This window comes from Hemiscyllium ocellatum, chromosome 5 (assembly GCF_020745735.1).
Source record: "Hemiscyllium ocellatum isolate sHemOce1 chromosome 5, sHemOce1.pat.X.cur, whole genome shotgun sequence".
Taxonomy (NCBI): Eukaryota; Metazoa; Chordata; class Chondrichthyes; order Orectolobiformes; family Hemiscylliidae; genus Hemiscyllium; species Hemiscyllium ocellatum.
Genome location: NC_083405.1, coordinates 89,566,862 through 89,579,620, shown reverse-complemented (window position 1 = coordinate 89,579,620; position 12,759 = coordinate 89,566,862). Strand labels below are relative to the sequence as shown.

Genomic DNA, 12,759 nt, shown 5'->3' with positions numbered 1-12,759 from the left:
GCTAAATTTGTTGATGACATAAAGATAGGTAGTAAAGAGGACTACTAGGCAAATCTGGTAGTCAACTATACTCAGTAAAGTTCCACGAATAAAGTATGATGAGTTCATTAATTTTGGTAGTGGTGGTGGAAGCATAGAATCATACAGTACAGATAGAGGCCATTAGGCCCATTGAATTTGCACTGAATCTTTGAAGAGTATCTCCCCCTGCCCGAACACGCACGCACACCCCCGTCCCAGTAAATCCATATTTGCCACAGCTAAACCACCTAGTCTGCACAATACTGGACATAACAAATTTGCAATTTAGCATCGCAAATCCACCTAACCTGCACATCTTTGGATTGTTGGCTGGCACTTTTTTTTGTAGACTGTCTCTTTCTATACAAACAAAGGAACTAGCAGCAGAAATAGATTACTCAGTCTCGAGCCTGCTTCACCATTCAATGAGATTAAGACTAATCAGATTCCTTAACATTCTTGCTGCCCCTGATGACCTTTCTCCTTGCCTATCAAGAATCTGGCTGTCTCTGCCTTAAAACTGTTTAAAGACTTTGTTTCTACCATCTTTTGAAAAACAGAGTTCCAAAGATTCACAATGCTCTGTGAGAAAACCCCAGTGGATATGATTTTAGCTTTAAACAGTCTTTCCTCTGATTCCAGGTATTAGTCTAAACATGCTCTTAACTACTTCAAATGCATTTAAATTTTTCTTTAAATAATTGTACTGTACACAGTACTTCCAGATGGTGTTTCATCAAAGTCCTGTATAACTGAAGCATAATTATCGTTCTTCTGTATTCAAATTCCCTCACAATAATCAATGCCATTCTCTTGATTTTCTTAATTACTGGCTGTAGCTGCATACTCACATTTTGCGATTCATGCACTAGGACACCCAGAACCCTGAACATCTCCCTCATCATTTTAAATAATATGTATTTTTTAACTCCTGCCTTAATTGTACATTTTCCCACATCTTTTTACTGTATTTGCTAGATCTTTGCTCATTCACTTAACTTATCCATGGCCTTCTGTAGCATCCTTATGTCCTCTTCAAAACTGACTTTCCCATCTATTGTTTTCTGTTATCAGCAAATTTGGTAAATTTACTTTCAATCCTTTCATCCAAATTGTAAAATGCTGCAACCCCAGCACTGATCGCTGAGGCATGTCATATGGTATATTTTGCCAACCAGAAAATGTCCCATTTATGCCTACTGTCTGTTTCCTGTTAATATACCAACCTTTTGTTCATGTCAATATGTTATCCCCATGAGCATTTATTTTCTGCAACAGTCTTTATTGAGGCACCTTAAATTTCATTGCAACACCTCATGAAATGCCTTCTGGAAATCTTGAGTACAGTGTATCTGTTGATTCCTCTTTATCCAAAGTACATTTAGGTTGTGGTGGTGGAAGCATAGAATCCCTACAGGACAGGGAGAGCCGTTTGACCCATTGAATTTGCACTGACCTTCTGAAGAATATCCCGGACACACTCACACTCTCTCCCCGTGACTCCATATTTAGAGAACTTCAAAAAATGCATTCAGGAAGAATTTCCCTTTCAACCAATCTTCTGATGTCTGCCTGTTTACTTTTAATTTTCAAGGGTCCTGCTACAATATCTTTACTAGTAGCTTCTAACATCTTTCTGATGATGAATTTTAAGCCATCTACCCTGCAGTTTCCTCTCTTTTTTATTAAAGGAGACTTCTCCTGAATCTAGGGAATTTTGGAAAATTGAAGCTAATAAATCAAGTAGCTCATAGCCATTTCATATAAGACCCCGAATTGTATTTTATCCAAAAGTGAACATAGGGATTGTTTGTCCATTTATTTTAGTCAATCTAGTTCACTTTACTGCTGCATCACCAGAATATTAATGCAATTCTTGATTAATTAGAGTAATCATACCTTACCAGTTAATCTACAGCAGATTCAGGCAAGACGTGACAAAAAGCTGCCAGTGGTGCTGTTTTTCCCTAAGTAACTTGCTATACATCATGTCTCAGCTTATGCGGAAAGTATCCCCAAATAACATTTTCTGATCAAAATAATCTGATTTCCAGCTGAACATGACATGCTTTCACTGTCTTCCACTGGCGGTGTTTACAGGTTTAGCATTTTCCAATTATTCACTGAATAATTGCTTGGAATTTGTGGGGATTATTAATAACAAGATGCCACTTTTTGCTGTCATCACCCTTCTGAATCTGACTGCATGTTCAGTATTTAGCAGAAGCACAGTTTAATATGGAATTTCTTTGCCCACCAGAATCAGGGCTGACAATCAGTGAAGAGCTGAAAATGTGTTGCTGGAAAAGCGCAGCAGGTCAGGCAGCGTCCAAGGAACAGGAGATTCGACATATCGGGCATAAGCCCTTCTTCAGGAAGGACAATCAGTGAAATCAATTTATTTGACACAAAATTACTCTTTTCTACACATAGAGTCATAGAGATGTACAGCATGGAAACAGACCCTTCGGTCTAACCTGTCCATGCCGACCAGACATCCCAAAACAATCTAGTCCCCTGCCAGCACCCAGCCCAAATCCCTCCAAACCCTTCCTATTCATATACCCATCCAAATGCCTCTTAAATGTTGCAATTATACCAGGCTCCACCGCATCCTCTGGCAGCTAATTCCATACACGTACCACCTTCTGTGTGAACAAGTTGCCCCGTAGGTCTCTTTCATATTTTTCCCCTCTCACCGTAAACATATGCCCTCTAGTTCTGGATGTCCCAATCCCAGGGAAAATACTTTGTCTATTAACCTATCTATGCCCCATATAATTTTGTAAACATCTATGAGGTCACTCCTTAGTCTCCAATGCCCCAGGAAAACGCCCCAGCCTGTTCTGCCTCTCCCTATAGCTCAAATCCTCCAACCCTGGCAACATCCTTGTAAACCTTTTCTCAACCCTTTCAAGTTTCACAACATCTTTCCGATAGGAGGGAGACCAGAATTGCACGCAATATTCCACCAGTGGCCTAACCAATGTCCTGTACTGCCGCAACATGACCTCCTAACTCCTGTACTCAATATTCTGACCAATAAAAGAAAACATACCAAATGCCTTCTTCTCTATCCTATCTACCAGCAACTCCACTTTCAAGGAGCTATGAGCCTACACTCCAAGATCTCTGTTCAGCAACATTCCCTAGGATCTTACCATTAAGTTTATAAGTCCTGCTAAGATTTGCTTTTCCAAAATGCAGCACCTCGCATTTATCTGAATTAAACTCCATCTGCCACTTCTCAGCCCATTGGCCCATCTGGTCAAGATTCTGTTGTAATCTGAGGTAACCCTCTTTGCTGTCCACTGCACCTCCAATTTTGGTGTCATCTGCAAACTTACTAACTGTACCTCTTATGATCGCATCCAAATCATTTATGTAAATGACAAAAAGTAGAGGACCCAGCACCAATCCTTGTGGCACTCCACTGGTCACAGGCCTCCAGTCTGAAAAACAACCCTCCACCACCACTCTCTGTCTTCTACCTTTGAGCCAGTTCTTTAGATTTTAGATTGGATTACTTGCAGTGTGGAAACAGGCCCTTCGACCCAACAAGTCCACACTGACCCTCCGAAGAGCAACCCACCCAGACCCATTCCCCTACATTTACCCCTTCACCTAACACTACAGGCAATTTAGCATGGCCAATTTACCTAACCTGCACATTTTTGGACTGTGGGAGGAAACCGGATCACCCGGAGGAAACCCACGCACACTGTATCCAAATGGCTAGTTCTCCCTCTATTCCGTGAGATCTAACCTTGCTAATCAGTTTCCCGTGGGGAACCTTGTCGAATGCCTTACTGAAGTCCATATAGATCATGTCAACCACTCTGCCCTCATCAATCCTCTTTGTTGCTTCCTCAAAAAACTCAATCAAGTTTGTGAGACATGATTTCCCACGCACAAAGCCATGTTGACTGTCCCTAATCAGCCCTTGCCTTTCCAAATATATGTACATCCTGTCCCTCAGGATTCCCTCCAACAACTTGCCCACCACCGACATCAGGCTCATTGGTCTATAGTTCCCTGGCTTGTCCTTACCACCCTTCTTAAACAGTGGCACCACGTTAGCCAACCTCCAGTCTTCTGGCACCTCACCTGTGATTATTGATGATACAAATATCTCAGCAAGAGGCCCAGCAATCACTTTTCTAGCTTCCCACAGAGTTCTCGGGTACACCTGATCAGGTCCTGGGGATTTATCCGCCTTTACCGGTTTCAAGACATCCAGCACTTCCTCCTCTGTAATAAGGACATTTTGCAAGATGTCACCATCTATCTCCCTACAGTCTATATCTTCCATATCTTTTTCCACAGTAAATATTGATGCAAAATATTCATTTAGTACCTCCCCCATTTTCTGTGGCTCCACACAAAGGCCGCCTTCCTGATCTTTGAGGGGCCTATTCTCTCCCTAATTACCCTTTTGTCCTTAATATATTTGTAAAAACTCTTTGGATTCTCCTTAATTCTTTTCGCCAGAGCTATCTCATGTCCCATTTTTGCCTTTCTGATTTCCCTCTTAAGTATACTCCTACTTCCTTTATACTCTTCTAAGGATTCACTCGAACATACCTTACATATGCTTCCTTCTTTTTCTTAACCAAACCCTCAATTGTTTTAGTCATCCAGCTGTACTTATACCTACCAGCCTTTCCTTTCACCCTAACAAGAATATACTTTCTCTGGATTCTCGTTATCTCATTTCTGAAGGCTTCCCATTTTCCAGCCATCCCTTTACTTGTGAACATGTGCCCCCTGTCAGCCTTCGAAAGTTCTTGCCTAATACCATCAAAATTGGCATTTATCCAATTCAACTTTTAGATCTGGCCTATCCTTTTCCATCATTATTTTAAATCTAATAGAATTATGGTTGCTGGCCCCAAAGTGCTCCCCCACTGACACCTCAGTCACCTGCCCTGCCTTATTTCTCAAGAGTAGGTCAAGTTTTGCACCTTCTCTGGTAGGTACATCCACATACTGAATCAGAAAGTTGTCTTATATGCATTTAACAAATTCTTCTCCATCTAAACTTTTCACACTATTGCAGTCCCATTCTATGTTTGGAAAGTTAAAATCCCTTGCCATAGCCACCCTATTATTCTTACAGATAGCTAAGATCTCCTTACAAGTTTGTTTCTCAATTTCCCTCAGACTATTAGGGGATCTATAATACAATCCCAATAAGGTGATCATCATTTTCTTATTTCTCAGTTCCACCTAAATAACTTCCCTGGATGTATTTCTGGGAATATCCTCCCTCAGCACTGCTGTAATTGATTAGATTCCCTACATTATGGAAACAAACCCTTTGACCCAACAAGTCCACATCGACCCTTTGAAGAGTAACCCACCCCGACCCTATATTCACCACTGCCTAATGCACCTAACACTATGGACAATTTTAGTACGGTCAGTTCATCTGATGTGCACATCTTTGGATTGTGGGAGGAAACCGGAGTACCCAGAGGAAACCCATGCAGACACGGGAGAATGTGCAAACTCCACACAGACAGTTACCCAAGGCTGGATTCAAACCCGGGTCCCTGGTGCTGTGATACAGCAGTGCTAACCACTGAGCCAGTGTGCTGCCTCCTGATCAAAAATGCCATCCACTTCCTATCTTGCCTCCCTTTCTATCCTTCCTGTAGCATTTGTATCCTAGAGCATTAAGTTGTCAGTCTTGCCCATCCCTGAGCCATGATTCTGTAATTGCTATGATATCCCAGTCCCATGTTCTTAACCATGCCCTGAGTTCATCTGCCTTCCCTGTTAGGCCCCTTGCATTGAAATAAATGCAGTTTAATTTATTAATTCTATCTTGTCCCTGCTAGCCCTGGCTGTTTGACTCGCTTCTGTTCTCAACTGTACCAGTCTCAGATCGATCTCTTTCCTCACTATCACCCTGGATCCCACCCAATCCCCCCACCCCCACCTTACTAGTTTTAATCCTCCCTAGCAGCTCTAGCAAATTTCCCTGCCAGTATAATAGTCCCCTTTCAATTTGTGTGCAATCCATCCTTCTTGTACAGGTCACTTCTACCCCAAAAGAGATTCCAATGATCCAAAAACGTGAACCCTTCTCCCTACGCCAGCTCCTCAGCCATGCATTCATCTGCTCTATCCTCCTATTCCTGCCCTCACTAGTTCGTAGCACTGGGAGTAATCCAGATATTACTACTCTCGAGGACCCCCTTTTCAAATTTCTGCCTAACTCTCTGTAATCTCCTTTCAGAATCTTAACTTTTTCCCTTCCTATTTCTTTGGTTCCAATGTGGACAATGACCTCTTGCTGGCCCCCCCTCCCCCGTGAGAACATTCTGCACCCTTTCTGAGACATCCTTGATCCTGGCCACCAAGTCAGGCACCAGGGAAGCAACACACCATTCTGCTTTTTTGCTCTGGCTACAGAAATGTCTTGTCTGTACCTCGGACTAGAGAATCCCGTATCACAGTTGATCTCTTGGAACCCAACGTACCCCTCGTTGCATTAGAGCCAGTCTCAATACCAGAAACTTGGTTGTTCCTGCTACATTCCCCTGAGAATCCATCACCCCCTACATTTTTCAAAACAGCATACCTGTTTGAAATTGGTATTTCCACAGAAGACTCCTGCGCTAGCTGCCTACCTCTCTTATTTTTCCTGGAGTTAACCCATCTATATGACTGTATCTGAGACTTTCCCCCCTTCCTATAACTGCCATCCATCACATACTGTTGCTGTTGCAAATTCCTCAGCTCATAACACATTAAACCTCAGTTGCTGAGGTGTACTTGAAGTTTTTTACAAGTGACCTGAATAATAATTACTCTTCAACAGCCAATCTGGCATTGGAAAAATGAATTTTATATTTGTGGAATGTTGTTAAATATCTCCAATTAGAATGAATTACTGGATTTTTAAGACTTTTATTTCCAAAGTTATGATTTATCAGTTTTTAAATTAATGGCATATATATTTCCCAATTTTTATTATACTCGGCAAAAACTAAAAGATTTTGCTAATCTTCATTTCCTGTTTGATTGTCTGAAAATATTTTTACTGTGATTGGGCTACTTGATATCAGCACAGCTGATGGTAGTAATTAGCCTTAAATGTTTTTACATTAATGAATGCCAAGAGAGATCGCTCTGAAGTTTTCTTTGAGATCAGTGGCAAGTGTCTTCTTTTGCCATGGACTGTAAAATGGCAGGCCAATATTTCGGCAGGTTAGTTTTAAATTTACCTGCTTACCTGAGTTTGACCCCATGTGAAGCACTTTAGAGCTGTATACATTGATATTTATATTCCGTTTCTCCATTAGCTTATTTCTTTAGGTTTGCAATTTATTCTTCATTAATGCCATGGTTATCTACAAATTCAAATTTGATTGAACTTGGCACAAGATAATTTCAAGGAGAAAGTGAAGACTGCAGACTGTCTTCCATTGACTCCCTCCTTCGACTGACTGAACTGGTCCTCACTCTGAACAACTTCTCTTTCCAATCCTCCCACTTTCTCCAAACCAAAGGAGTAGCCATGGGCACCCGCATGGGCCCCAGCTATGCCTGCCTCTTCGTAGGATATGTGGAACAGTCCATCTTCCGCAGCTACACTGGCACCACTCCCCACCTTTTCCTCTGCTACATCGATGACTGTATTGGCACTGCCTCGTGCTCCCACGAGGAGGTTGAACAGTTCATCCACTTCACTAACACCTTCCACCCCGACCTCAAATTTACCTGGACCATCTGAGACTCCTCCGTCCCCTTCCTAGACCTCTCCATTTCTATATCGGGCGACCGAATCAACACGGATATTTACTATAAACCAACCGACTCCCACAGCTACCTAGATTACACCTCCTCCCACTCTGCCCCCTGTAAAAACTCCATCCCATATTCCCAAATGCTTCGTCTCCGCCGCATCTGCTCCCAGGAGGACCAGTTCCAATACTGTACAACCCAGATGGCCTCCTTCTTCAAAGACCGCAATTTCCCCCCAGACGTGCTCTCCCCCCAGACGTGCTCTCCACCACATCTCCTCCACTTCCCGCTCCTCCGCCCTTGAGCCCCTCCCCTCCAATCGCCACCAGGACAGATCCCAACTGGTCCTCACCTACCACCCCACCAACCTCCATATACATCGTATCATCCGTCGTCATTTCCGCCACCTCCAAACGGACCCCACCACCAGGGATATATTTCCCTCCCCTCCCCTATCAGTGTTCCAAAAAGACCACTCCCTCAGTGACTCCCTCATCAGGTCCACACCCCTCACCATCCCAACCTCCACTCCCGGCACCTTCCCCTGCCATCGCAAGAAATGCAAAACTTGCGCCCACACCTCCCCCCTTACTTCCCTCCAAGGCCTCAAGGGATCCTTCCATATCTGCCACAACTTCGCCTGCACCTCCACACACATCATTTACTGCATCCGCTGCACCCGATGTGGCCTCCTCTATATTGGGGAGACAGGCGGAACATTTCAGAGAACACCTCTGGGACACCCGGACCAACCAACCCAACCACCCCATGGCTCAAGACTTCAACTCCCCCTCCCACTCCACCAAGGAGATGCAGATCCTTGGACTCCTCCATCGCCAGACCTTAGCAACATGACGGCTGGAGGAAGAGCGCCTCATCCTCCGCCTAGGAACCCTCCAACCACAAGAGATGAACTCAGACTTCTCCAGTTTTCTCATTTCCCCTCCCCCCACCTTGTCTCAGTCTCAACCCTCGAACTCAGCACCACCTTCCTAACCTGCAATCTTCTTCCTGATCTCTCCGCCCCCCCCACCCCCTATCCGGCCTATCACCCTCACCTTAATCTCCTTCCACCTATCGCATTTCCAACGCCCCTCCCCCAAGTCCTTCCTCCCTACCTTTTATCGTAGCCTGCTTGGCACACTTTCCTCATTCCTGAAGAAGGGCTCATGCCCGAAACGTCGATTCTTCTGCTCCTTGGATGCTGCCTGACCTGCTGCGCTTTTCCAGCAACACATTTTCAACCTGAGATTATCCACAAGTCTTCTAACCATGTTTTTATTTAGACAAAGTCTGATTCTCCCATTACCCCTGTTTCACTAACTTGCTTTGTGTCCTGACTATGGAGTTACTTAAATTCAAAACTGTAATCCTTGCTTTCAAATCCCTCAATGGCTTCCTTCATTGCTATTCCTATATCTGCCAGCTGCACAATACTCTGAGACGTTTGTTTTGCTGTGATTCTGACCTTTTGATCACCTCTATTTTTGATTTCTCTACCACGATTGCTAATACTATATGTTTCAAGACCCTGAATTCTAGAATTGCCTTCCTAAGTTTCTCGACCCCTTATTCCCCCTTTTAAGACATTTCTTTATAATAAGAAATGTGTAATTTGTATCTAAAATATAGGAGGAGGCCATTCAGTCCATTAAGTCTGCTCCACTATTCATTATGACCATGGCTGCTGTGATAATACTCAACTGCATTTTCTTGCCTTTTTCCAAAAGCTCTTGATTCTCTTTCTGGTTCACAGTCTGTCTCTTTATGACTTTTTGAAGTTTAAATTTCAAAGTAGAGGCACGTGAGTGTAGGTTACTTTTAAGAAGAGTTCTCTTTGTAAAAAATAACAAAGTTACAATATCCTTCTGGAACAGTGCTTTAAACTGACATTTTATCAGCGAGCAGGTGACTATGCATCCCTCCAATATTAATAGGACAATGTTTTTACTTCTTGGTTGTGTAAAGCCATTAGCTTTAGTTTCAGTTCAGAAAAGTCTAGGTTGTGCAAGTTTTTTAAAAATTCAGTTCAGAGTTCAATATTGTTGATATTATAAGCGTGTTTAGTTTATCGCCTTGAAAAAGAATTCTGAACATTTCAGTGTCTTTGACAGATTTATAGAACTTTGAAACGTGTAGAGTTTGTTTAGAAATCTGCAGTTTGTTAGTACTGAGAAAGTTTAGTCTTGGAGCTTTGTGAAACTAGTTATATAAAGTTGGTTTGGAAAGACTTATCAAATTGTCTTCACAGCTGACAGTAAGGAACCTGTCAAGAGTCAGTTAAGTAAAACCCGAAAGACTTGGGGTAGAATAATTTCGGTGGACTCGAGTCTCTGTAACAGACAGTGTTAGAATCAAGTTGAAATTTTGTTTTGATGTGTAAACTGAGATCATTCCAACTAGCTTTGATATTTAAATAGTTTGGTTTGTTTATTTCTTTTGGTGTAATTACACTTCTGCTATTAAGTGAATCAGTACCCTCATGTGAATATTTCTCATTTGCTAACCAACACATTAACAAAGTAAGTATAGAAAAAAGAATTATCAAGGTAGATTTCATTCGGGCATCTAACGTTTCGAGTAGTATCATTGGCCTTTCACCAATCGTTTGAAGTGTTCTAAACCTTTCTTTATTTGTTGTATAACTGTAAAATACCAGCAACAATGAAGGAACGATGATATACTTTAAAGTCAGGATGGTGAGTGGTTTGGAGGGGAACCTGAAGGTGGTTCTAAATAAAAGTGGTCCTTCTAAATAAAAGTGGTTATAGGTTTGGAAAGTGCTGCCAGAGGATCTTTGGTGAATTTCTGCAGTGCATTTTGTAGCTAGTACATGCTGCTACTGAGCATTGGTGGTGGAGGGAGTGATGCTTGTGGTGGCAGTGCCAATAAAGCAGGCTGACTGGCCTGAATGGTGTCAAGCTGCTTGAGTATTATTGGATCTGCACTTATCCAGGCAGTTGGGAAGTATTCTATCACACTCCTGACTTGTGCCACGTAGATGATGGACAGATTTTGGGGAGCCAGGAGGTGAGTTACTCACCGCAATATTCTTCGCCTCTGACCTGCTGTTATAGCCACTGTGTTGATATGGTAAGTCCAGTTGAGTTTCTGATCAATGATAACCCCCTAGAATATCAATACTCATGGATTCAGTGATGGTAACACCATTGAATGTCAAGGGGCAATGGTTAAATTGCCTCATATTGGTGATTAAATTAGATTTCCTACAGTATGGAATCAAGCCCTTTGGCCCAACAAGTCCACATTGACCCTCTGAAGAGTAACCCACCGAGACCCATTCCCCTACCCTATTTTTACCCCTGACTAATGCACCTAACACAATTGGCAATTTAGAACATAGAACATAGAAAAATACAGCGCAGTACAGGCCCTTCGGCTCTCGATGTTGCACCGATCCAAGCCCACCTAACTTACACTAGCCCACTTTCCTCCATATACCTATCCAATGCCCGTTTAAATGCCCATAAAGAGGGAGAGTCCACCACTGTTACTGGCAGGGCATTCCATGAACTCACGACTCGCTGAGTAAAGAATCTACCCCTAACATCAGTCCTATACCTACCACCCCTTAATTTAAAGCTATGCCCCCTCGTAATATCTGACTCCATACGTGGAAAAAGGTTCTCATGGTCAATCCTATCTAAACCCCTAATCATCTTGTAATGGCTAATCCACCTAGCCTGCACATCTTTGGATTGTGGAAGGAAACTGGAGCACCCGGAGGAAATCCATGCAGGGAGAATGTGCAAACTTCACACAGACGGTCACCCAAGGTGGGAATCAAGCCCAGGTCCCTGGTGCTGTGAGGCAGCAGTGCTAACCACTGAGCCACCGTGCCTGATTATATTCTATATTTCCAAATGCTCTGCTCTTACATCCTTTACAATAGAGACCCAGTTTTCCCAAAAATAGATGTTAAGCTAACTAGCATACCTGTTTTTTGTCACTTTTCCCTTTTGATAAAGGTGTTAAATTGGCAGTTCTTCAATCCTCCAAATTCTTTCCAATATCTAAGGATTCTTGAAAGATTGTTACCAGCATATCCATTATGGAAGCATGATTTGGAAAGGTACATTTTGCGTAGTTTTTTTAAGAGTAGGGACAGAAATAGTAATAGAGGATTTGAAGGAAGGAGTTCTTTGTCAATAAGAAAGTAATTTAGTTACATATTCCAGACTTGTGAGTAGTGGGAAAGTGAAAACTTTAATGCCCTGCATACTGATGAACACTATTTAATGCTATTTGTGCAATGGCAATTTGAAATGGCATGTTTGATATGACTGGATCTGACCTTTCCCAGTCAGGTCAGTTCAAACATATGTTTTTGAAATTTGTTTATCTTCAAAGTCAGTGAGAACACTTGATAGTAGTACATTAGCTAATAGATCATGCGAATTTTACTTTGAAGTAGTTCAGGCTTTTCACTTATGCTTAAGAATCTTAACTATCTTAGTTGCCCCTGGTCAAATTAGAGCAGTTTACAACCGCAAAAAGTTCTGGTGAGAGCTGTTGGCCACAGATCCTACTTTTTCTAAAGGTTCAAGAAACAAACTGAGTGATGCATGCTTTATGCTGTGGCAAGTTCTGCCTAGATTTTCACTTGAAATTATTTTGTAAAACACTGTGGAAATAAAGTGGCTCTGCATGGAAAGTGCTTCCCAATTGGATTTAGCAATATCTTCCATTGAGTCAATAGCATTACTTAAATATTTGTGTAATGGAAAATGAAAAATAGCTCACAGTGAAATATGCAGTTGCAGATAGTTACTGCTAAGGTTAGAAGACTTTAACTTAAATGAGATACACTTGCCAAGTTTTCCAAATGCTAGAAGTTTAAACTAAGTTGGAAGCAAGCATAATAAAATTTACTGTTATTTTTCTGGATGCTTTGTCTCCCTGCCAATAGTTTTATGGAAATAGTAATCAAGGCTGTGCACATAGCCCTACATAGGGGGCTAA

At 42.2% G+C, this 12,759-nt stretch overlaps 1 protein-coding gene across 6 annotated transcripts in view; it reads left to right on the top strand.

Annotated features, from left to right (window-relative positions):
• Window positions 1-12,759, top strand: part of trdmt1 (tRNA aspartic acid methyltransferase 1) — a 76,145-nt gene that overhangs the window by 25,084 nt on the left and 38,302 nt on the right. Inside the window, exon 1 of one of the 6 annotated variants that reach the window (XM_060825567.1) lies at window positions 2,282-2,338. The exons of the other annotated variants lie outside the window; for them this stretch is intronic. The gene's annotated coding sequence lies outside the window, so the exon portion shown is untranslated. Of the gene's footprint in view, window positions 1-2,281; window positions 2,339-12,759 lie in introns of those variants that run through there. 6 annotated transcript variants of the gene reach the window in all.